The sequence below is a fragment of the Natator depressus genome, chromosome 10, assembly GCF_965152275.1.
Source record: "Natator depressus isolate rNatDep1 chromosome 10, rNatDep2.hap1, whole genome shotgun sequence".
NCBI lineage: Eukaryota > Metazoa > Chordata > Testudines > Cheloniidae > Natator > Natator depressus.
The window spans coordinates 78,167,021-78,193,153 of NC_134243.1; the positions used below are offsets into that span (position 1 = coordinate 78,167,021).

The 26,133-nt window shown below is 44.0% G+C and overlaps 1 protein-coding gene across 4 annotated transcripts in view; it reads right to left on the minus strand.

The window, feature by feature from the left end:
- Positions 1-26,133, minus strand: part of MEGF11 (multiple EGF like domains 11) — a 376,622-nt gene that overhangs the window by 273,308 nt on the left and 77,181 nt on the right. For all 4 annotated transcript variants that reach the window (XM_074966585.1, XM_074966582.1, XM_074966584.1 and 1 more), the window contains exon 2: positions 730-837. The gene's annotated coding sequence lies outside the window, so the exon portion shown is untranslated. The remainder of the gene's footprint in view (positions 1-729; positions 838-26,133) is intronic.

Consider the following 26,133-nt stretch of genomic DNA (forward strand, 5'->3'; position numbering starts at 1 on the left):
CCTGGGGAACCCCCAACCCACTATCCCCACCTTGCCTCAGTCTGGGCTTCTGCCAATCACCAAGCCCCTGCTCCCTGGGGCAAACTGCAGTGTAAAGGCCATTCATCATAGGCAAGGGGGTTCGGACCTGTTGCCTTCCTCTGCCTCCCAGTACTTCTATGGGCCTTGCCAGCCTGGAGCAGCCGCACTCAGCCTGCTCCTTCCCCAGCACTGCACCATCCTCAGTACCATGTCAGGCCCTGCTCTCTCCCAGCCTGGAGAGAGACTCCTTGGGCCTCTGGCTCAGCCTTTTTATGCAGGCCAGCTAGGGCCTGATTGGGGCGTGGCCCAGCTGCAGCTGCTTCCCCAATCAGCCATCCCCAGCCACAGCCCTCTCTAGGGCTGCTTTTACCCCTTCTATTTTAGGAGTGGGGTAGCCACCCCGCTACAGGCACCTCATTCGTCTCATTGATTTCAGTAACGTTTGGGGTTCTCCAGTACTTGTGGAAGTCAGGACACTTGTATTTTAAGGGAGAGGATTTTAAAAGCACCCAAAACTCAAAATGACCTTTCAATGGGATTTGATGCTCCTAAATCTCCAGGTGCTTTAATGTAGATTCAGTAAACTAACCTAAGCTATGTTTTTGACATAGACGTCCACAGATTCCATCCAATGCAGTGAACAAAAAGATATTTCTTCCTCTAAAAACCCTATAGCAAAGCAGAAGCATCTGTGTTACACTGCCTTACCTCAGTGTGTTGAAAATTCCTCCTGGATCCTGTGTCTACAGACTATCAGGGCTTTAAGGAACGCACGCTGCATTGGCAGAGCTGGGCTCTTCAGAAGTTCGCTGGGCACTGCAAACAGTCAAGAGGTACAAAAACAGGTCCATAAAGAGTGGTAGGGGGAGCAGAAGTGGCTTAAGGTTGAAATGGGAGAAACAAGCATACATAAGCAAAAATCAGAATAGGAAAATCAATATGCACTGGGTTAAAGGTACTGTGGTGTTTACTCATAAATGTATGTGAGCAGTTTTGCAAGACACAACAGAACTATCCATTTCAATTAAGGCAGATGAGGAATTAGACAGACACCATTGAGCTAAGTATGAAAAGTGACTGCGTGTTTGTTGATCATACCATTTTACTGTCAAAGAAGAATCAAGATTCCTACAGACAGAACCCAATCCTTTCTCCCCATCTGAGGTTTCTGTGCTTGTTTAAGCAAGGGACCACTTGAACAGACATTTGGCTCCACACTAGACCTTGTTAAAAAAACAGGCTGTTACAAAAGCGAAGCTTGGCCATGGGTTTCAAAACCGACTAGCAAGTTTATGGTTACCAACTTGAGACACCATAAGGGGGGGCTGATATTCAGACATTGCTGAGCACTCAGCACTCGCTTCAAGGTGTCTCTGGTTGACCGATCAAAATTTGGGGGACTCAAAATCACTAGCCATGTTTGAAAATCTTGGCCAAGACCCATAGAAATGTTTCCATGATTTGTTTTTAAACTCCCCTGAAAAGTAGTTTTTAAAAATAGGTAAACTTTTACTGGAAATGTCTGTCACCCAACATTAAAACACTGATTACCTGAAACCAACTCAATTGATTCTCATTGTCCAGGCTTTGATAAGTGCAAATGATAAAGCCATCACTATAAAAACTGGATTTGGGCATTGGATTCTGAATTACTCCTGTATTTATTATCTAAGGTGTTAATAGGAATACACAGCAAGGAAATGTTTCTGCTAACAATCGAAGACGTTTCGCTTAAACCTCTGGAATTCATTGCCATTCCAGTTTTGCTACTGAGGGCAAGTTATGATCAGCACATAACGGGTATGAAAGAGTTCAGCTCTCATTTGCACTGCAAAAATAATGCTTTCTGTCATAATCCATCTCCTCCCTTATTCCCTGCAGTCACAACCAGGCCCTAGTGTAGGTTAGAGCAGCCATGGGGCTCCCTTAAATTGTGTTTTCTGCCTATGACCTCAAGGGGGCAATCCAGCAGCTGGAAATAGCTGGGGTACAGGAATGTCCCTCACCTCTGCAAAAAGCCCTAATATGATTCGTTCACTGGGGGCGCCTGCGCAAAGTGACCTAGACCAGATCTGAATTAGCATAAAAGAGCCATAGAGTAACCATGAACGGGACCTATTTTGCATACAGGAGCAGAAGGGAGGGAGAGCCACCACACACCATTGTGCAGGGCTAGCTCGTTCCCAAGCCCTGCACAGAACTAGCAGTCTGCCCTTGTGTCCAGCACCAGAATTGCTCTCTCCTTATACACAAGTACAAAATCTGTCCTTCCAACCATAGAGATGTCCCAGCAACAACAGGAAACATATGTTTTCAGGATAAATCATTTTATCAACTACACAAAAAGTTACACACAAGAGCCATGAACCCCTGCTGTTTTATGGCAGGAGCAAAAGTGAATGGCAGGAATGAAACACCAATTAAACAAGGATCAGGTGACATTTTAGATAATTGATAAAGAAAAAAAAAGATTACTGGGTTTACCCATTTATTGAGAAATCCGGGGAGCCGGGGGGAGAGGGTGAAACCATGTAAAGGGCCAGGTCCTGATTCTCTTGCTCAATTTGAAGAGAATCTACTTCATCAGGACTCCTCCTGGAGCTCAGTGCTGCTCAGTGCGATCACAAGGGTCAGAATCTGCTCTTCGAAGATCGAAGGAAGAAATTATATTTACCAAGGCCTATTTTTAAAAGGATTCTTTTAGACTGTAGAAAACCCTATAGGAGCCCGAACCGTATGGGGGGTTGATTGTATTTAAAGGGTGCCCTGTTGTCATCCCTTAGCACTTTATCTGAGAGATATCAGCTGAGTTTTCCAAAACTGACATGGGGATCAGGATGCCCATTTCTAATGGGAATTGGGCATTCAAATCCATTAAGCAGCTTTGAACTTCTCACCTGTAAAATATTTCAGTGTCAATTTAAACTTTTACCAGGAAGAGTACATGGGCCATACTGCAGACGCATCTAAAGGCCAGATTTTTTTTTTTAATATATAAAGTATTTAGGTCCCCAACTCCCATTAGTTTAAATAGGAATTAGGCACCTAAATTCCTTCAATGAATCTGGCTGTAAAAGCCTAGTTCAGCACTCAGTAGCCCTCTCATTTAGAAAGCTTCCACTGAAATCATTGGGAGCTTGGCTGGATAGAGGACTGTAGGATAAAGCCAATGCCATGGAATGAATAATAACTGAAGAAGTTTCAATCTATTGCAGATTATTTTTGGAAATGCATGGAGTTTCTCCAAAGTCCTCAAGGGAGAGCGAGGCCAGAGTGCCACACACAGATTATTATTCATCAGTTTTTTCAATGATCTAGCAGAAAGGAAAGCAAAAGAAATATATGTAACTGGTTTTGTTAAGGGCTATGAAAGCCATTCGGCGCAAGGAAGGTTGGGATAGTGGTTAGGGCATTAGTCTAGTACTAAGATGATCTGTGTTCTAATTTCTCCTCTACCCCAGACTTCCAGTGCGCCCTTGGGCAAGTCACTTCAGGGTTGTTGGGAAGATAAATACATTAAAGATTGTGGGGCACTAGGGTAACGAGGTATACGTAGATCAAGATCAATATGCTAGGAAATTGGGACATATCATTTGGGGTCAATACTTCTGATTTTACATCTTTAATGATCTAATTTTAAAAATACAAAAAAATCTTTTCCTTAAATAACTGAGTAATTACAATCAATGGACAGCCCAGCATAGCTATAATGAAAACACTACATCAACAGCACATAAAAATGTCAGCGAACTAGAGCCAAAGTGCAGACAATTGCTGGTTCCCTTTCAGAGAGAGATTAGGTTTTCAAAAATTGGCCTGTCATTTTATTTAGAAATAAAATTAAAATGTTATCTTGTAATTTTGCGCTTGAAATCAACAACTGGCACAAAATGAGCAGTCAGGCCTCTGAATGTTTGGACTTTTAAGTCATTATTCTATAGTCAAGTCCATTGGGACTTTAATGTTCATTCTCGACACGGAGCCCTGATGGTGGATTAGCAGGGGAAAAATAACCCTCACGCACACGGCAAACACTTCAACAGCAATTTCAAAGCCAAAGGGACATTGGCAGGCAAAATCCAGACACCCAGAGGTATCTCCGAAGGGGAAGAAGTCTTGCAGGCTATGGAGCAACTGGCAAGCCCACCCACTGTCTGGTGAAGTCTTTCATGGTCCCAACGCACCCATGTTATGGGGGTGGCAATCCACTGGGTGGATGCTCTGGTCTCAGCCCTCTGCAGCCCATTCTCACCTGCCTATTGTGCACGGCCATGCAAGGAGCTTTGGCGAGTGTATGGAACCCCGGCACTGTCCCGTCCTCTCCCCACTCTAATCCTGCACAGTGGAGCTATACAGACACTGCTGTTTGTCAGGGTGTGTAGCAGGGAGGAGTGACCCCATTGAGATAATGGCACCTGAGCACCCCTCACAACTTTATGTACATTCCCTCCTGTGATTTATATGCTATAAACTAGGATTCAAATAGAGTGAAAGGCAGGTAAGCTGACCCACTGCAGCACTATGTCCTCCAAAACACCCAGGGTTAGTTCTTTGACAGTATCTGGGACTAGAATCTTAATTACATTGTTTGACACCACTCCATGTGCTGACTGTTTTATTTTGTTGGCACCTACAACAGTCCATGAAATAGCCAACCACACCCAAAGTATTAAACTGTTCTTGTCACGAGTCTTTCTAGTGACACGTACAGACCATCAAAGCTTCGTTCTTTTAGTTTATATGGTTTCTCTCACTAGAACTACAGCATTATTTGTCATAGGCGTAGGCAGCATGGGCTTGATTCCGCCTGACTCAGAGACCTGAAGGCCAGAAATGAGCATCGTGATAATTTAGTCCGACCTCAGCGTGGCCTCTGCTGTGGCAACCTGTGATCACTGCAGGTGCCAACAGCAGTAGCTAAGGATGGGGGTTTTCAAAAGTAATCAGCAACAGCCTAACTCTGCTCCAACTGAAGCACTTTTGAAAAGCTCACCCTACATGATCAGTGACGTATAGCCTCAAGTCAGTCTTAGATCAAGTGTAGCAACAGCATCCTTCACACTAGAAAGCCACCCAATTGGCTCATTCCTGATACAGGGTGAAATTTAAAAGTTACATTAAAACACTTGCAACCCCTGCTTTATTGGCGACTTCAAACAACACAGACCTTGTATCCCAAACATCCTACCACTGCCAGGCTGCAGTATGACTAGGGAAACCACACACTCAGGTCTCGTCTGTGCACAAATGTCTAATTGCTTTGACTATATAGTGGTATAGTTAAAGCTGAGTACCCCATTATGTGAATGCAATTATGCTGATATACAGTTGCTTTATTCTGGGATAGCTCTTCTTGTAGGGAAAGAGGAATATGTTATACTGGTATAAGGCACCTTTAAACAAGTATAACTGCACCCACAGTAGATCATACCAGTGTAATTATTTTGGTTAAAACAAAAAACAAAAACAAAAAAAATCACAGCTCTAACAGAAATAATTATACCGGTGCAAAAATACATATGTAGATGTGGCCTGAACTACAAACCCATGTATGTTTCTGCTATGGACAAGATTAGTGACAAGTGACATTCAGACAACTGAATGAAAAATAAGTAACTTCAAATATGTGTAACTGAACAAATACAGCAGCATTCTAACAGAGCACAAAAGTCAGGCAGAAGCCTCTGTTAGGAAGCGTAAAGTTTCCTCTGTATTTTCATTTGAATACATTGCTGCTATTTATCACCTCTTTTTTGTCTACATTTATCTTGGAGGAAAAATATAATGAACCAAACAACTAAAAAGCCCAAGTCCAATGAACAGTTGAGCAAGTGACAAATTAACTAAATTAGATTGATGGCTGCTGATCCATAGCAGCGCTATCGAATCCTAATGCTACATCTCATTTTTCACCCAAAGGCCCCTCTCTCTTCTATTCCTGAACAGTGCTGTGTCTCAAGAATGATCCGTGAACCTGGAGACATCAACAAGAGTCCAGATTCAGTTTTTCCAGTCTGGTTTCCAAGCTTGCTAACGCCTGTTAGTCTCCAAAGAAATTCCTGAGATTGTAATCCAAATAAAACAAAATTGCTGACAACTGAACTCAGATTTTCATGAAATGCTGCAGTCAGGTCAAAACTGTTACTTTACGTTCCTTCGTACACACTAAGGAAACAATCTCTGTATCTCCTGCTTCTACACCCTTAATAGAAACCTCACTGGTCTGACAGAGTACGTCTTCATCTGATCCCCTTCTCCGGATCACTGTGTTTCCCTAGCACTCTATCCTCTGTAGTATTCTCAGTGACAGTAGCACTCAGACGTCCTCTTCCAGCATGCAATTTTCCCCTGAGCCTCTAGAAACCTTAATCCAAAGTTTTCCAACTTCATATCCATTAAAGCATTGGCAGGGCAGCCGAGAGAGAAACTTCACTTTAAACAAAAAAAAAAAAAAAAAAAAAAAAATCTGTGTCTGCCAAGTTCTTGCTAAATCTGAGAGGGTTGTTTAATCAATTTCTACATTTCCAGTGGCATGAAAATTAAAGTGTAATGATGGCACTTTAAAAAATTGCCCATTTTCCCTAACACACACGAGGCTACCCAGCTATCGCATTCCTTTGTACTTCCCTATACTCCCTATTGGGGATCCCTGGAATACTGTAGATATTGGAGTAAAGGGATTTGCCCCACAGTGTCAAAGTTGGAAGTCTGAAGTTAGGAGCTTAAATTCATATTTAGGCATCTTCAGGGGTTCTGAGCACTCTAAAATCCCTTTGTCTCCTATGCTCAGCACCTCTGAAAATCAAGCCACTTATTTAGGTGTCTAAATGTGGCTTCAGATGCCTAGTTTTAGGCACCTAACTTTGAGAATGGTGACCTTTGTTATTTAAGGCCTAGGTAATACAACTGGCAAGTTAAGGACTATCCCCCTAAACGGGCCTAAATCTCAACTACTACAACCCTGAAAGCAAAATACACAGGCCAAATTCAGAGGCCCGGGGCTCCTCTCCCATGGGTGGGGAAAACACACTGAATATCCTAGTCAGGCCCTTGTCACCAGATCATGCTTTCAGCCAGGTGGGGATGGCGGCTCACTGATGAAGCACAGAGAAAGGGTTTCAAAATTCCCTGAGGCTGGGGAAGAGACGTCTCAAATCCTGCAGCTAGATAGATGGGGCAGTCTGCTCCTCCGTCTGCCTCACAAGCCCAACCTGGCTTTGATAGCATGACTTGTATACACGCCTCTTTGCCACTGGCTCCCCCGGAGCCCCACACAGTGGCTGAGTAGGTCGACCCTTTCAGTGAAGGGGAGGCTGATTGTGGAGGAGATAGCGAAGGCTAAAGTAGCATTAATTTTCAGAGCGGTCTGCAGTTGCTTTTGAGCCCTTCCTCAAGGGAACATGCTGCCCAGTTATTACCTCACCACTGACCCCCCCCACCCCCCCGTTAGTCACACCCTGAATGCCTACAGGACCCAATCATATATTCATACACAAGGGTTTCCCTGGGCTTGGAGGTAGCTGCGGGTCCTCCGCTTCCATGTTGTGTGGGGCCTGTTTCTGCTCCTTAGCGCCGTGTGCTGGAGAAAGGAGGATCTGGCCAGACTCCCCAGCAGATCCAGGCAGTTGGTTGGCCTCATAGAGCATCCTCACCTTTCCAGGAACCATCATTTAAACTTTCAAAATTTGTTCCAAGACTTTGAATTGTTATAATAATGAAGCGAGAGACAAAATGAGAACATGACCCCAACCCCTATTTAATTTCACACAACTGTGCTAAGCTCTTCACTCCACTGCCTCTCTGGCCCATTTTATCTATTGTTGATTTCAATTTTTTCCAGGAAATTGTTCATTAAGGGTAAAAGCACCTGGCTTACAGTAACAGGGCATCAGGCAAAAAAAAATCTGTCATCAGGGATGGGGAAGTACATTCATTAATACATCAGACAGAGCAAACCCATAATGAACCAAGGGACTGCAATGAAATGTCTTAAATATAATGCAGAAAAAGAAGAAGGGCCACATTTTCTACTGGTGTAAATGACACAGTTCTGGTGAAGTCAATGTGTCAATTTACACCAGCAGAGAATTTGGACCTAGCAGTTCAGTCTTTGGATGCAGATGGCATGAGGGTCACATGAATTAATTGAAGGGCAAATGCAGATCTCGTTATCTGGCCTCTATAGATGGCTGTGATCCATCTCTCTCCCGGGCCTTGCCCTTTCAAATTTGCTGTCATACACTGTTATTGTTATTCCCAAAGTTGTTACACTGTAATAGAGATAAAAGTGGTGGGCTGGTCTCTGGCTTTGAAGGGAATTTTAGAGCCAACACATATTAAGGTTTCCTGCACAATTGAGAACAAGTACATTTCTCTCTCTCTGTGTATTTGTCCAACTGATCAAGAATGTCACAATAAAAAGGTACTATCTTTTACTTCCCCCTCCATAGCCGGCTCTCCCCTCTTCCCACTTGCTTTCAAACACCTGGCACTCAGAGGAAAAACTCAATCGGATTTTCGCCCACCTTTTCTCAGGAACACAAAAGTGTTGGGGCTGGAGAGTTCCATATGCCCTTTCTGCCCCTTTGCACACTAGGTCAGAATCTGCCCTGTTTGAGGTGAACAGTGAATGTAGCATAAGAGGGCCCCTCGGCACATACCCTCCTACACAAGACCAGCTGGAATAGGAGTTCTCTTATCCCCAAACCAAAGTCACATGATCCAAAACCAAAGTCAGACAATCCAATACCTGTTAGGGAATTTGACCGATCAGGAAACAGAAATGGTTCCCAGACATCCCCAGAAGTTACAAGAATATTGCATTGCAGCCCACTGGTTTAGCGAGGTACTTAAACACATGCCTAACTTCACGCTCCTTGGACTTAATGCCTATTTCCAGCCCTAGGGATGCAAGATGTTTTCTTCAGTTCAGGCAAACCATAGGCCTTGGTTTAAAAAACATGCTTAAATTCTGCTGTACCTTCATGTAGGCCACAGTCTTGCAAATACTTGCCGAGTTTATGCACGAGTCCCTTTGAGCTCAGTGGGACTATTCATGTGTATAAGTGCATGCAGGACTGGGGCCATGGTTTAGCCAGCTTGTGCGGACTGGGCAAATCACAACAGAACAATCATGCTCCAGCCTTAGCTTTGTTCTAGTCTTGTCCTAACACTGCTTAACAGAAAACTCCACATGATGGCGTGGTCCTGCACAGTCACCCAAACAGAAGGGTGTGAAAGTGCTTTTGTTTAGTTACAATGTGCTAGGCCACCAGCATGACACCTTTCTGCATCTCAGCAAGGGAATTCTTTGCCTCTTCTCCATTCTACTGCTATTCCACACAAACCCTTGGGCTTGGGTTGCCATTTCTGGACCTGGGCTGGTCTCAGGCTTTGCTCCCACTATCTCCGGTATGGAGAGAGCAGGCAATTGTGTTTGAAAGGAATGGGAAATGCTCCTCTCGTTTACTGTGCTGTTCTCAGTGGGACTGCAGGCGCTTCCACACATTTGATTGCAAAGATGGCAAGTAGACAAGTGTAGGGAAGTCATAGAATCTCCTTCACTAGAGGTTTTCAAAAAGAGGCTGGACAGCCATTTGTCTTGGAGGGTTTAGACCAGTGGTGGGCAACCTGTGTGGCCCGTCAGGGTAATCCACTGGTGGGTCGCGAGACAGTTTGCTTACATTGACCGTCCACAGCTCCCAGTGGCTGCAGTTCGCCATTCCCAGCCAATGGGAGCTGCAGGAAGCGGCAGCCAGCACGTCCCTGCGGCCCACGCCACTTCCCGCAGCTCCCATTGGCCGGGAACAGCAAACCACTGCCACTGGGAGCTGTGGGTGGCCGTGCCTGCAGATGGTCAGGATAAACTGTCTCACGGCCCGCCAGCAGATTACCCTGATGGGCCGCAGGTCAGCCACCACTGGTTTAGACACAAGTCCTGCATCTTGGCAGGGGGGTAGATTAGATGACCCTTGCAGTCCCTTCTGATCCTAAACGTAAGGCTGACCAAGTTTCTGCATTAGCAAACTTTCTCCAGCTGGAAGGGATTAGTTGGAATCTGCCTAGCTGCGCAGAGCAAAGAAGAGCCCTGTGACTTGCCAAAAGTGATTGAGGATATGTCCAGAGAGGAAATCACAGCAGTCCAGATCTTAATAGCACGCTCTTACATGTTACTTTTTTGCTCTAAGAAATCTAAAGCCTGTCTTTGCAGATCTAAAGAAGAAGGTACAGAGGTGAACCTCAGACAAAGGAATGTTTTTCAATAACATGCATGCCCCTCTCCTGCACTGACTAGACACTGATCCACAACCTCAACCACTGTTCAGCGCAGGTGTAAGCTTGTGGCCCTGTTTTATTTAACACCTGGCCTGTGGAAATCCTGTATTTTCCATACAAGCTAGTGTTTCATCTCCATGACCTCACGTGAATGAAGCTCCCCACAGCCCGCTTCAAGTGGCATTGCCTTTTGTCAGCCCTGGTTTTATAATGTTCCATTCCCTTGTGCACACTTGGCCAGTTCCCACTTCCCTCCTGTTTTGGGAGAGCCATTTCTCTACCCTGCTAAGCATCCTCCCTCCTCTATGTCCTGCTTCCCCACACAATGCTGGCCAGAGATACTGCTGAATAATCCCATTTAAAATCACCAGCAGATGTCTTTCAGTATTGTTCCTCCACAGAATTCACTTCAGATAATCATCTCCAACAGTGCACTCAACCTTAATTATGCCTGTGTCCAGGGGAACCTGGGTAGCCTCCAGGCTCTTAGTTACAACTTTTAGCCTCTCCTGGGCCTCCAGGTATGCCAGCTGTGTGGTAGGGCAAAGGGCCAAGACCTTCAATGTAGTTGATTACCCCTCTCCCATGACAGAAGCAACACTTCTTCCTGTGTGAAAACGTTTGCAGGTATGAGTTTAAGGTGATCTCACTCAAAGGCAAGATAGGGGGTTTCAGCTATGGGCCTGCCACTCATTTGAGCTTTATTATCCCTTGCTTTATCTGAATAACCAATTCACTCTTACCAGCCTTAGCCTCCTCTTTTGTCTCGCACCACATGCCGTATCAATTTCCATTCCTCAGACACAAAGAACCGTAACTACATCTTGCCTACTCCAAAACCTCAAGAGTGGATGTTTTTTCTAAAAGATCTGCTCTGGGAATCATTTTGGGGAAGTTCTATGGCCCGTGTGATACAGGAATCTGGGGGCAGGAGCATGCACTATGCCTGCACTTCATTAACCTCTTCCACAATAAAAAAAAAGAGGCTAACAGTCCTCTTGCTAGATAGGGCACCATTAGTAAAACCTCTGGGCATTTCCAGCCAAGTAACCTTTTGTTCTCTCTCATTCCCACCCAATAACATTGAAGTAAAGATGGCTGTAACAAGGTAAGAGACAATACCAAACCCGAAATACACAGCTTGAACTTCCCTAGAAGGCTGGTCCATCCAGGTCTTCACATGACCTGCTGTCCCTTATTGGACATGTGAGTGAAAGCATGTAATGTTTGGCTAGACTTTTGACCTTATCCTTTCTAACTGAACAGTTCTCTAGCCTGCGCTGTCTGAGCACGCTTTTTCTTCCCCACGCTTTTCCTACGGTGCCTTTTGGATTCATATAGGATGGTCTTGCAGCTAAAGCACAAAAATGGGACAAGAGTTCAGAGTTCTAGTCCCAGCTGAGCAGCAGACCTGATGTGTAAAGCAGAGCCTCAGTTTTCCATGTGCTTTTGTACACGTGCCTAAGTTCTCTCCCTGGGGAGAAGATGAGAGAAAGAATGAACCACATGTGACAGACATTAGTCACATCACTTCATGTACCACTGGAAAGTGCTCAGATACTTTGGTGATAAAAATGATAAAACATGTATAGAATAGAATAGCATATATTTCGCACATGCAAGCTGAGGGCTGCGTATGCATATACCTTAACCTCTCGCTGCCTCTGTTTTCCTATCTGTAAAATGGGGCAAATCCTTCTAAACCTCACAGAGGAGGTTATGAGGTCTCATTAATGTTTGTTAAGCACTATGACAAGATGGCCGATGTTCATATGGTGGGCCCTGCACTTGCCTTGGGGGCAGGGGGGCGCTAAGACACCACCCCCTGCCCCTGGGCACCGAGGGCTCTGCTAGTGGCCCAGGAAGGTGACAGAGGAGGGGAGGGGTCTGGGTTTGCTCCTCACTCTGAGTCCTAGCCCCTCTCAATCCCTGCAGGTTTCTTACCCTCATCCCCCTTAGGTGGGGTTAACCTCGGTCCTTAGACGCTGGGGGGAGGAAGTCTCCTTGTCCTGCTAAGGCAGGGTCTCCCTTACTTCAGTTCTCACAACACAGCTCCAGTCTTCACTCCTTCCTCCTCCTCCGACTGCCTGAAGAAGGGGGTTTTATTAGGTTCCTGACAGGACCCTAATTGACAATAGGTGCTCCAATTAACCTGCAGCAACTCTCCCTAGTCTACAGGGAACCACACCTTAAATAGCCTAGGGCTTATATATTTCCCCTCTAACACTCTACCACTGCTCCCTAGCCCTCCTGTATCACACAGCACTTTGAAGAGAAACAAATTCTATCTAAACACAAATTCATTGGCAGACCCGGGAATAGAACACTGGAGTTCCTGGGTCCCAGAGCAATGCTCAGTCCACTAGATCTCTACCTGACAAGGGGGGCACAGTGGTACCCTAACTCTGCATTTCCATGCTTTCTAATATTTGGGTTATTTTCAGTTTAACGCTAGCTTTTAAAATCCTGCCTTTAGAACTTTTTTTTAAAAAAGCCCACAAAATTCTATTAATGGGGTATTTTCCCCTCCTGTTACTGATACATATTTTCTGTACAAGCCGAACACCAGCTTCATGACATTATTTGGCTGGGAATTCAATAAATAATCTGCTATAAGAAGAGCTACAACCTTTATTACTTGATTTTTTTCCTCCCATGGGAAGCAGAGTTCAAAACAATCCCTTAACTAATGGCATTGTCACTGCGCTACTCTCAGTCCCTAGGGGTAGTTCTTCTCCTGGTTTTTAAATGGCTTTATAAAATGTGCCAATCAGACAAATGGACTCCTTTCTCCATCCCTCTAATATATCCTACAGTGCCTGAATACTGTGATGGCATTATAAAAATACGATAAATAAAGAGATACAGAGCTAGCGAGATCAGCTAGATAGAATGATAGATACAGAGGTAGCGAGAGAAAAGAGACAGAATGGTAGATACATAGATCAGTAGATACGTTGATAGACCGACCTTACTCCCAAATTTTGCCAGGAAAGAGAGCTGGATTTTGAGCTAACACAACGAAAGACTATTTTAGATCAATGACCCTTATTTTTGACGCATTTGGACTCTCCAGTATAATATAATAAAGGAGTGAAAACATTCCATCTTATGCTGAAACATCAGAGAGGTGTGAACGATCGTTTGGGAGGAGTGGGGCGGTCTTCGTTTGCATCTGTAACCCACCTATCTAGGAACTGTCCTAACATTACCCTACAGGCTGTCTAAAGTTACTGACTGACCCACGGACTCAACCTGTGCTCCACAAAACATCCACAAGAGAAGGCTGGGGAGCTGTGGTAACGTCCCGTGTCCCCCTCTTCCCCTTTCAAGGCCTGAGAAGCAGATAAGCAAACTTTTTTTCCCAGTGTTTACATCCCACAGAGGGTTCCCCCATTTAAAACGGGCCCCTAGAGCAGGGGTTCTCAAACTTCACTGCACCGCGACCCCTCTCTGATGACAGAAATTACTACATGACCTCAGGAGCGGGAACTGACGTCTGAGCCTGCCCAAGCCCCACAGCCCTGCGTGTGTGGGGCGGCGGCGGGGGGGGGAGGGGGGATCCAAAGCCCGAACCCTGTCACCCCGGGTGGAGGGGGCAAAGCTGAAGCTCAAGGGCTTTGGGGTCCCGACCCAAAGTTTGAGAACCACTGACCTAGAGGGAACTGAAATTCTGCTCTTGTCAGGTGTGTGCACCCTGCAAGGGGGTAGCGCTGGCTTGTTAATGACTCCCCTTGAGGTGGCAACACAACATCATACCTTCGTTGCCATGTTAGTCGAGGTGACAGATCTAGCGGCTGCCAAAGGGAAAGGAAGATGACCCCTCTACTGCACCATCTCCTTTTCCTCCTGTAGGCTTCAGTTCAAGAATCAATACAGGGACGTTCCTATGGTCAATACAGAGAGGAGGTCAGAATACATTGGTCCCTTCTGGCTTTATAATCTATGAAAGCCCCTCTGTGAATGCCCTCCATGGGGACTGGGATTAGCATTACCACCTTTGAAATGCAAAAAAAAAAAAAAAAGGTACACACGCACAGACATACCCCTCCACACAAGGCAAGCCTGCTGCAACCCCAATCCCCAACCACAAGGCAACTCCGTAATCTCCCCTTCAACAGCCCTTTATAGTCTCACACACACACACAAAATGCACTTGCATGTTGGTAGGCAGACAGCTGCTGTATTTTCAACAGTTTTGATCAGTTATCGCATAAGCTGCAGAAGTGGGAATATTGCAGAACCTTCAGCTGGACACAGAAACTTTTAATGTCCGATAACCCAGTGTATTGTGATAACACCACACACCTTTAGAGCCACATAAAAGAAAACCGGCAGATTACATTATTTTTCTGGCAACTAACAAATCCATATAAAAACCTGGCCAGGCTGGTCAAATACCAACCAGGCAGTAACCCTAACTGGAATCTGTGGGAATGGCCAGGTCAGTCTCAGCAACATAGTCTCTCCACAAACCTTGTGAGGATTAATCAGAGTCTGGTAAGGCTGACCCTACCAGTGATGCTCCTTACGCTCCAAAACCCTCAGAAGGCGGGGAAGTTGAGCACAGCCTGGCAGCGTGGCTCCTGAGAGTCTTGGTTGTGCCTACATATTATGGCAGCTCATATAAGCCCAATCCTTCTCACCCTGTGTGCACAAGTAATCCCACTGACTTCAGATGGGGCCTCTCTCATAATGCCAGTAGGGTTAGGCCCACGTTCTGATACAAAACTCTCCCAATATTACAGACAGTAACATCAGCCACACAACTTAAGGCCTAACACTGGTCCCATCAATAGGACTTTGCCATTGACTTAAGCAGAACCAGAATTGAGAATATACAAGAACACTTGCATTTCTTGGGGACTGTAAGGCTTAAGAGCAGTCCTTTCTGCTTATTGCAATTAGCGCTCCTGGCATTTACTAAACATCCGACAGTATTGTTTCTGCAAATACCTTGCTGCAGACTTCAGAGTTATTTCTGCACCATATCCCTATCAGTTCCTCCCAGCACCTCAGAGTGAAATGGAGAAGTGGCACATAAGTGACAGCTGAAAAACTAAAGATCAGGCTGTGGCCTGAATAATGCCGAGCATTTTACAGTTTAAACAAAATATCTGCAAGTAATGTCTTACCTCCTTATTACAATGAATTGAGGGTAAACGGCAATGTCATGAAACTGCATAGATTAATTACACATATGCGCTGTATAAAACAGGGCTTTTCAAGTTCTTAAGCAGAAGCCGTTAAGGAAAAGGAGTAACATTTTGTAATTATGTCACTGATCTAAATTCCTTGTCTCTCTCCTGTGAAAGCATTACGCTCCTTCACAGGAGCCACATTAATGATAATTCCTGCTACTTGACATAGCCTTTGTGCTAATCAAATTGTCACCAGCCGACGTGTTTTTGGCCCATTTTTACCTTTCCACAAGATTAAGCTTTCAAACTTTTGAAACTATCATTAGTTTTGACGAATGTAGGAAAAATCTAATTTAAAAAAAAAAAAAGCGGTTGGGAGCTTTGGGAAAATCCTTTATTAGGATGGCCCACTAATTAAAATAAACTAATCACATCTTACTTTTACTTTTCAAATGCATCTGCCTACAGATCTAAAATCTCTTTCAGAACCATTAAAATCAAAACTAAAAAATCCCAAAGCGCTTTCCTCTTTCATGCGGAGTCAGATGGAACACACTTTTTCAGATTTCAAAGTCCATTAAAACATCATCACCTTTGAAAACAGATGCACCATCAGCCCCAGAAGTGATTTATACAAGTGAGATGCTGGAAACTGCCAGGAACTATTCATGTTCAAAGTTCCCCCAGCAGGCTCAGCCAAGTCCAGTTTGCTTCACATATAAATTAGGACTTTTCAGACCATAAAGATCAATAATGTAATTAGTAAATGATATGTTATTTCTCAAAATACCGCGACACTTGATCAAATACTGTTGTCTTTGATCAAGTGAAGCTGACTGACTGCTCATGACATTTAATGTTAATAAAGGAAAACACGTGATAAAAAAGTTCCTTGGAGAATTATCTAATTATACGACATAAAAAATAAAAATAAGTAGTATCTGTAGTTTAAGATTTACTTCCGTGACTATTGTTTAGGAAACTTTAGGAAGGAATTAGCATTCACATTTTTTTCTTCTCTACAGAAATAATTTGAGACATTTGAGTGTACATACCAGATGGCCCAGTTTAGTAATGAGGTATGTCCTACTTATAATATCTGAATTTGTAGGTGAGTTCTCTCCCAAATTGTGGAACAGTACCAATCACAAGGGACCAGTTCACGAGTTTTATTTTTCTTTTGCCTCTGAGTAACTGGCACCAATCTATTATGACCCAGGCTTTTGGCAATGCAATAGAGGACTGTACCAACAGAAACGAAGCCGTGAGTTCAAAAGAGTAAGTAAGATCCTTAATCAGAGATAAGGACAGAGAGCAGGATCATTTAATAATCTCCTGAAAGACGACATTTTGGCTACAAATCACTGAGAACTTCCAAGAGCAGATATTAAGGGAAGTTTATATTAAATGTATTTCCAAATGATTTCTAAACCAAAATATGTCCGTCAATTTTTCTGAGCGTCAAAGTTGTGTGGTGAAAAGGAACTTTGATTTCACTACTATGACATGTTGAAGGATTTCTTAAGAACTTAAAGACACAAGATCACCTGGCTTCACGTGACGACAGCACAAAGAATGGATAGAATGCCTCACAGTAACGCAGTAGGACAGCTGCCGGGGCGGGGAGGGGTGATATTTACAAAAAACTCACCTCGCTTGGATCCTGATGGGATTCCCGCAAGCTATGGCCTGAACCTGCAAACGCTTACGCATGTCCTTAGTAGTTTTATACACATGGGAAGTAGTTCTGAAATTTCAAGTCTTATTACAGCGGCCACACTAGCTTCCCCTTGGGACAGGATGACATATTCTGGTAACTCAGGGGCACACTGAGTATGGGCAAACAGCAGCAAGCTCACAAGCATGCGGAGGCTTTCGTTTTGACCAGTTTAGAATCTCTGGCAAAAGAAAGAAAAAGAAAAATCAACCTTGCTGCAACTCTAGCAATTTGGTTTACTTTGAAAGCTGAAGAATGAAAGCGCTGAGAGCAGGATGCTGGTTAAATAGGTGCCTCTTGTATTCGCCCCAGATGCGATGGAGCTGGCATGCTGTTCAATACAAAATGATTAATGATTGCTCGCAATCAGCCTTAGAAATCAATTGGCATTGAGTGACATAATGATTCTATGACATCATAAAGCCTCACAGCTGATGCTCACTCTTTGACATTTCTTCCCACACTGCCATTTTGGGCGGTCTGAGGGTGTTCACAAAAATGATGGGTTTTAGGATGTTAATGAATGAAGGAGTTTTCACATCGGGGAGGTTTTTATATTCCTCACAGCCAATTTTTATTTTTCTGGGTACCCATCTTCCCTTCCACCATCAGCCTTTATAACTCTTAGTCAAACTCAGCCACTTTAGTATTGTAGAGAAAAAGTCACGTGTTTGGGAAAAGATTCTGTACGGGGATCATCACTCTGATGGCTGGAGGGGAACTTAAATATAAATGGGGAAAGGAAACAAAAAGCCTTATTTCTATATATTTCCTGCACTGAAAAATGATGTACCTACTGCAAGTGTTGAGAACCATCTAATTCTATTTCGCTCAGTTACAAGTGTACCAAGTTTGTGTGACTGGACCATCGTTTTTTCTCTCTCATAGTCATATTACTGGCATGTTTTTCCACAAGGTACCTATCGAAGGCAGACAGTGTTTTCCAGTAGTTCCGAAAAAGTCATTTTTGTACGCATTTTAAGCCATCGTAGTGTGCTTGTACATTCCACAATGAATGACTGACACTGAAGTACAGTGTAAGATTTACTGGTCTCCTACAGTGGAAATTCTGAGAATCAGTCTCTCAAGTAGCAGCAGCCGCCACGTAAGAATTTTAGTTCCTTACAGCTCTCGCAGATTTTCCTTCCCCAGATAACAATGCCACAGCATATAAAAACAAAAAAATTGATCCATTATTAAAAATCTCCAGGGCCACATATATACACAGTTCTCTAAAGCAGCCCTTTCTCCCAAGCTACAACTAAAGCTACTTCCAGATTGGAGGATCTGAGATACCAACACTTTTCCTAATTTCATTTGCTTTTCCTTCATCACCAAATCATGAATCTAGAAAATGAAGACAGAAATTTAAACTCAAAAGACAGCCTTTAGTGACTGTCCTTGCATGTCTGCCTCCAAAATAAATTGCAGGTGCAAAAATGTAGGCACAAAACTCAAGTCTCGTTTTACAAAGCCGGTCCTGTCTGTTGCATTACTATCCATAGCGTGCTTCAGCAAACACAAGAATTTGCAACACAGGTAACTCCTCCCATATCTGAGATACAATTGATGCCATGTTCATAAAACAAAGTTCTTTGCCCCTCTTCATTCAGTATTTTGTTTTAGCACGCACACACACACACACACACACACACACATCACTGCAACAACATAGCACAGGTTGGCTTGTACCAGGCAGCATGACATCAGCTGATGTATTTGAAGTAAATGATAGTGTAAGTCTTACGAAAAGGAAGAGCAACACCATAACTGTCAGAGCAATTTTCCACATCAGTAGTTTAACACCTGAACTATTGCTTATTTTTGTAACTGAACGATTTCCCAGTTTCTAGCCGTTCAACTCTGAAACATCAGTTCTGAGATGTGTCAAACAACATTTGCTTAAAAAGAGACAAACATACGTCTGAGATGGAGACTTAATCAAGAAACAGTGCTTCTTTCAAAATACAAATGCTGAATGTCTCAAATTCCCGTTTACTTTTCTGTAACCAACTGGGCTGTACATAATCCAGGCTTTACAAACACTAGAATATTAGGGTGTGTCTGACTCAATATCATAAAGATGGAGTTATTCATTTTAATTTTGTACAACCGTAATTCTCACCTTTGTAGATGAGGATAATCCATAAAGTCTGTTACCAGCTAGCTCAACTATACCTTAGAAAAGAAAGAGATAAAGACATTCTTGCACCATGCACTTTGGACACGAACAACTGGCCAAGCTTCTCCACTTGTCACGCTCCGCTAGTTACTGATCTGTACTGCTGCCATTTTAAGGGCTTCCTTACATTCACAAACTAATAAAATTCAGTTTCAAACTGGAAAAGACAGGAGGCCATTTAATATACTACATTTCCTGACTTTGAAGAGGGATCATTATTCCCAAGGTTACACAAGGAAAACAATAGAGCTGGTTGGGAATTTTTCAAAAAGGTTTTCCACGGGAAGGCGCCAATTCATCAAAACTGGAACTTTTTGCAGAAACGTATCAGGTTTGAGCAACCCTTAGTGAGAAAGGTCCAGGATGGAATTTCTGGTGCATGTGAGAGAGAGACTCTCCTAGGATGTTGGAGACTCATGTTCAAATCCCTACTCTGAAAGACCAGGGACTTAAACATGGATCTCCTACATCCCAGCTGAGTGCCCTAACTACCAAGCTATGGGCTATTCTAGGAGCTCTCTCTCCATCTTGCCTGTTGAAGCTCCTCCACTTTGTATAAATTATTAAATATGTATTACACTAGAGAGACTTACTACATGCCTCCAGCTTTCATCCAGACCACACCACACGATCCATTGTCTACAGCCATGCTCTACGATACAACCGCATTTGCTCCAACCCCTCAGACAGAGGCAAACACCTACAAGATCTCTATCAAGCGTTCTTACAACTACAATACCCACCTGCTGAAGTGAAGAAACAGATGGACAGAGCCAGAAGAGTACCCAGAAGTCACCTACTACAGGACAGGCCCAACAAAGAAAATAACAGAACGCCACTAGCCATCACCTTCAGCCCCCAACTAAAACCTCTCCAGCGCATCATCAAGGATCTACAACCTATCCTGAAGGACGACCCATCACTCTCACAGATCTTGGGAGACAGGCCAGGCCTTGTCTACAGACAGCCCCCCAGCCTGAAGCAAATACTCACCAGCAACCACACACCACACAACAGAACCACTAACCCAGGAACCTATCCTTGCAACAAAGCCCGTTGCCAACTGTGTCCACATATCTATTCAGGGGACACCATCATAGGGCCTAATCACATCAGCCACACTATCAGAGGCTCGTTCACCTGCACATCTACCAATGTGATATATGCCAGCAATGCCCCTCCGCCATGTAAAACTTTTGTAGTGATAATCAAGATAATCAAGATGGCCCATTTAGACAGTTCTCCTGCTGATAATAGCGCATCTTAACTAATTAGCCTCTCACAGTTTGTATGGCAACTTCCAACTTATCTGTATGTGTATATATTCTTACGATATGTTCCATTCTATGCATCCGATGAAGTGGGCTGTAGCCCACGAAAGCTTATGCTCTAATAAATTTGTTAGTCTCTAAGGTGCCACAAGTACTCCTGTTCTTTCTAAGGATAATGCCTCCCAGGCACTAGGAAGAATAATGGGGCAAGCAACATTTGCTTTACCTTTAAAAAGGTGCCCAGTGTTCCTGCTGCTAGTGCTCTTGCTAGGGCTTGCGCATAGAGTTGGGTGAAATTTTTCACACAAAACCTTTTCCCACCAAAATAAAGGAAAAAGTTGGGGACCAAACCAATTCAAAAATTCAAGTTGGTTTTGGGAAATGGTTTTGGTAGTGGGGGAAAATCCCTCAGAAATGTCAGAATGATTCATTTCAGCATTTCCAAAATGAAATGTTTCAACTTCATTTCAAAAAGGTGTTTGTTTCGTAATTTCACTTGCGAAAGGGTTGGGCCAGATGGCTATAGGAAAGTAATAGAAGGCAGATATATTAGCCCCAGGCTCAGCAGGTCCCTTTTCCCTGGGTAAGGGAACAGGGAAGGTTCCAGAACAATCAGGAACCTTCTGGAGACAATTAAGACAGGCTGATTAGAACACCTGCAGCCAATCAAGAAGCTACAAGAATCAATTAAGGCAGGCTAATCAGGGCACCTGGGTTTTAAAAAGGAGCTCACTTCAGTTTGTGGTGTGTGTGTGAGGAGCTGGGAGCAAGAGGCGCTAGGAGCTGAGAGTGAGAACGCGGACTGTTGGAGGACTGAGGTGTACAAGCATTATCAGACACCAGGAAGAAGGTCCTGTGGTGAGGATAAAGAAGGTGTTGGGAGGATGCCATGGGGAAGTAGCACAGGGAGTTGTAGCTGTCACCCAGCTGTTCCAGGAGGCACTCTAGACAGCTGCATTCCACAGGGCCCTGGGCTGGAACCCGGAGTAGAGGGCGGGCCCGGGTTCCCCCCAAAATCCTCCCAACTCCTGGTCAGACACAGGAGGAGTCGACCTGGACTGTGGGTTCAGAAAAACAGCCAAGCTGAGGGCTGCCGTGAAGCTCCAAGGCGAGCAAATCCGCCAATAAGCACAAGACCCACCAAGGTAGCGCAGGAACTTTGTCACAACATGCACACACACACACATACCCATACACTGGAAACACAGAAAGATATAGAAAAAAAGCAGAATTTATGACTCAAAGGCAGTTGTGACGGGTTGGTTCCCCCCCGCCCCTTTCTGGGATGCCACCTGATGTACTGGGATTTCACCGAGCCTCCCCTGCTCTATAGGCCTGGGTTCCCTCTCCCTGCTTTGCTAAATTAGGCTCTCTGGCCTCTTGCAGCGCGCGCGCGCGTACACACACACACACACACAGGTAGGGCCACACCCCGCTGCAGACACAGACTGAGATCAGCTGTGTGTGAGAGGACTCCCCCAGCACTCACATGCATACCCCTTTTAGGGCAATAAATCCAAAATAACACTGTTTTGAGCTGTATAGAAAATTCTGCACAGCGCAATCTCATAAAAATCCACTCTCTTCCTCAATGTGAAGAGAGATGTGCACACTTCTTGCCCCGCCTGCCCCCCACCCCCATTAGACATTACATAAACTGGGTTTTATTATAAACAAGAAATAAGTTTATTAACTACCAAAGGTGGATTTTAAGTGAATATAAGAAATAGACAGAACAAAGCAGATTACTAAACAAATGAAACCAAACACGCAAACTAAGCAAGTTTCGCTAAAGAAATTGGTTACAAACAGTATGTCTCACCCTCGATATTGTGGCAGGCAGATGACAGAAAGTCTTGAAAGACAGCTGCACTGGTCTCCCTCTTGAGACCTCAGGTATTATTACTCACAAGCTAGATGCCCTTCCAGCTTGGGTTCAACCCTTCTCCCCCCAGTTCAGTTCTTGCTTCCAGGTCTTTTTCAGTGTCTCTTTGGGTGGGGAGGCAGAGGAGAACCCTGTTGATGTCACTCTCCTACCTTATATAGCTCTTGTGTAAGGTGGGAACCCCCTTTGTCTTCTAGTGGAAAACCGCTGGCATTCCAAAAGGGGAGTAGGGGTGTCCAGCACTAGGTGACTCAAACCCATCTCTGCAGGGCTGTGGCAGCCATTGCTCGTAGGCTGTCTCCAGCATCCACAGGAAGACTAAGCTCTTTTCCAGTCCATTGTCTCTGCTAATGGCCCATAAGCCCTGTCTGGCTTTTCCGTTGGGGTGACCCCCAAAGTAACATATTTGAAATACAAATACATAGTTAATATTCCTAACTTCAGCTACAGAAAGGATACAGGCATACAAATTGGATAATCACACTCAGTAAATCATAACCTTTCCAATGATATCTCACAAGCCATCTTGCATGAAGTACATCTCAGCTATGTCATATTCCTATCATAAGCATATTTTCATAAAGAATATGGAGTGCAACGTCACAGCAGTAACTTTAAAAGAGCACCACCAAAGTTTTTAAGCAGAACAACTGACCTCACGTTGACAATGGCCCCATCTGGAAGGTTTTGCCTTCAGGAGTCCAAACTAAACTAGCATGTTTGTTGTTAGTTTGACAGCAAGGTGCGGGGAACTGTCTGGCAAGTAAACGCCCCATTGGTTTTCAGATGGGGCTACAGTATTTTCAGAAAACATTAATATTATGGCTTAAAACCTGGAAAACATCCCTTTAACAGCACTAGCCTGCTGTCTCTACTTTGCCCACAAACATCCGATACTGGCTGGAAATAATATGTGCTGTTTTTATATACACAATATTAACATCCCGGGACTGTTCTGCTTGCCACTGACTTGAACGGGAGCAAGGATAGAGTCCTTAATTAACACATTTTAAAAATCCATACATTAAGCTAATCATCTCACAGCAGCTCTACTTGAAGGGCCCCAGTGAATCGGCATGGTTTAAATTCCCCATAGCACTACCGAAAAGCAATCAACTTCCACCTTCCCTGAGTGCCAGCCACAGTGCAAGCTGCACACTGGCTCTCCTATCACAAACCACAGGCCACTGGCATTCTTGGGGCTGAACCCTGCTCACCTTACAGGAGTAGCCCATTGTCTTTGTGCGAGTGAAGCGAGCAGGATTCGGTCCTCTCTGTGCAAGAAATCCACCCGCTACCCCATGATCAGTTTTGCCAGCAAACCCCCCCTGAATTTATCCAAGGGCAGAACACCACAGTCCCAGCCATGGGGGTGTCACAGCTGCATAGAGCTCTTGGATGGTTTCAGGCATCTACATCTTCTGGCTTATTTGCTGTGACAAAATCTGTGGTTGCCACGTCCCAGCCACCTTCTCAGTTCCCAAAGCTACACACAGTGGCTCAATACCCCTGCTGCTCTTTTCTTCCCTCTAGCAATATACTACAACACATCTCATTAAGGACCCAATCCTACTCCCACAGAAGTCAGTGGCAAAACTCCCTTTGACTTCCAGAGAAACAGGAACACTTAATGTGGCAGGAGAAGGCATTGTGTTTGCCTGGCTTCCCATTTCAGCTCATTATTTTGTTTCTATTCCTTTGTGCTCCATGCTGCAAACCAAGACGTTTTATTTAGTAGGGGCCTTTGCCCAGCCTACCACTACAGCTGCTAAGCATAGATATGGGCTCTGTCTGCAAAGTTCAGGTTCCTGACCAAAGCAAAAGCCAGGGAGCCAAAAAATCCTTCTCTGTTATGCTGCTAGAAATGAGGAGCAACTCCACTGTGGATTTATACCAGAGTAAGTGAGAGAAAGACGTCCACATTGAGAATTCTCATCACACCTCTCAAGAGAGACAGCCCTCAGGACACAGTGTACTGCACAAGATGATGTTACACTCCAAGTGCTCCTGGTCCACTGATACTAACAATGTCTCTATACTCTCTCTAGGAACGTTAAGACACGTCTGCTCCCATGATTTCTAGGCTTCCAAAAAAAGAAAAAAAAAGATAGGCAAAATACTGCACAACCTTTGCTGAAAGGGTTTGGGCTCATGTCTCCTAAAAATAAATAATGCCAGGGCAGGAGAGACTTGGTGGCATTTCCTTCTCGTTCAGCTCCTCAGGGAAGAATGACAGCAAGTTTCCTGAGTATCTATGCATTGCTTCCTGGTGTGAGTTACTAACTAATGACACAGATAGAGCATTTAATGACACTGCCTCACTGCTCCTCGAGCATCTGTCCTGTCGATGCCTGACAGAGGAAGATAAATATATATATCATATACAGCAAAGTGAATAACAAGGAGTTTATATAGTTGTCTCTGACAAACATGACAAGCCATGGCTGGCAGCCTTAATCAGCTCCCAGCTGAGCCTGGAAAATTGGAGGAAAAACAGAGCTGTCCTTTCTGACGCATTTCTTAAAGGAAGGTTAAACTCCTTTTTATTTTTTTTTTTTAATTTAAAATGGGAAGAAGAGGTGTAAAGTTCAAATACAATATGGGGAAAAGGAGGGATCCTGTTGCAAAAAGATGAGAAAACACTTAAAACCAATAATCACTTTTATTGCCCAAACTGACCATTAAAATAAGGGAATATGGGATAACAGGTGCATGCTAAAAATGCTCAAAATCTCATGCCACAAATCACTTTCTCCAGGGGTCCAAAATGTACTAAATACAACTCTCAAGACACTAAAATGACAACTGCAATATGAATTTATTTTAAATTCTAATTGTACGGATAGGTAACTCAATATCTCGAACTATGAATCTGACAGATGTTCTCTTTGTACTTGCTTTGTATATGAATGGTGCTATTTTTACGTACCTGCATTTGTCTGAATAGTTCCAAGAAAAAAATATAAATAATGAAGAGTCACACAATCAGATATTTTAATATAAATTGTAATGTACTATCCTAGCAAGAATCTACAAAGTTTCCAGGCACTCCAGGGTGTAGGCCAAAATTTTCACAAGTGACCCAGAGGTTTTTATGCTGACTGGGAGACACTTTAAAAGGGCTGGTTCTCAAAGTACTGAGCACCCCCTCTGAAAAATCAGCCCCTCGAAAGTGTCTCCACCTATTGGGTGCCCAAAACTTGAGGGATCCAAAACCCGTAGAAAATCTTGGCCCTAAAGTTTCAGAAGCCTTATGAATGCTACCAAAACCCCAACAACACATTGATTAGTTTTTAAAAGCCTGAAAATATTTTCTGATGAACAGCTTTGGAAGCATGAAAATATTCTTCTCACACATCCTGCTGATATCTCAAGCTCAGAGATGACTCCATATTGATAGTTGATGTGCACTTCCAAAGAATGCAAGGAAAGCGGATTCCTTCTAAATTACTAACAAACAATGGTAGGTTTTCGCAATAAACAAAAAGTAAACCCTTAAGGCTTTTCTGCGGCCTAATTTAAACATCACTTTCCCTCCACCAAGTTTTAACAAGCACTCCCCAAAGTATGTTTGCTGAACCCAAGCCACACAAGCAGCCCTAGCATCTGTAAAAATGGAAGAACGAAGCTAGAGACTTACA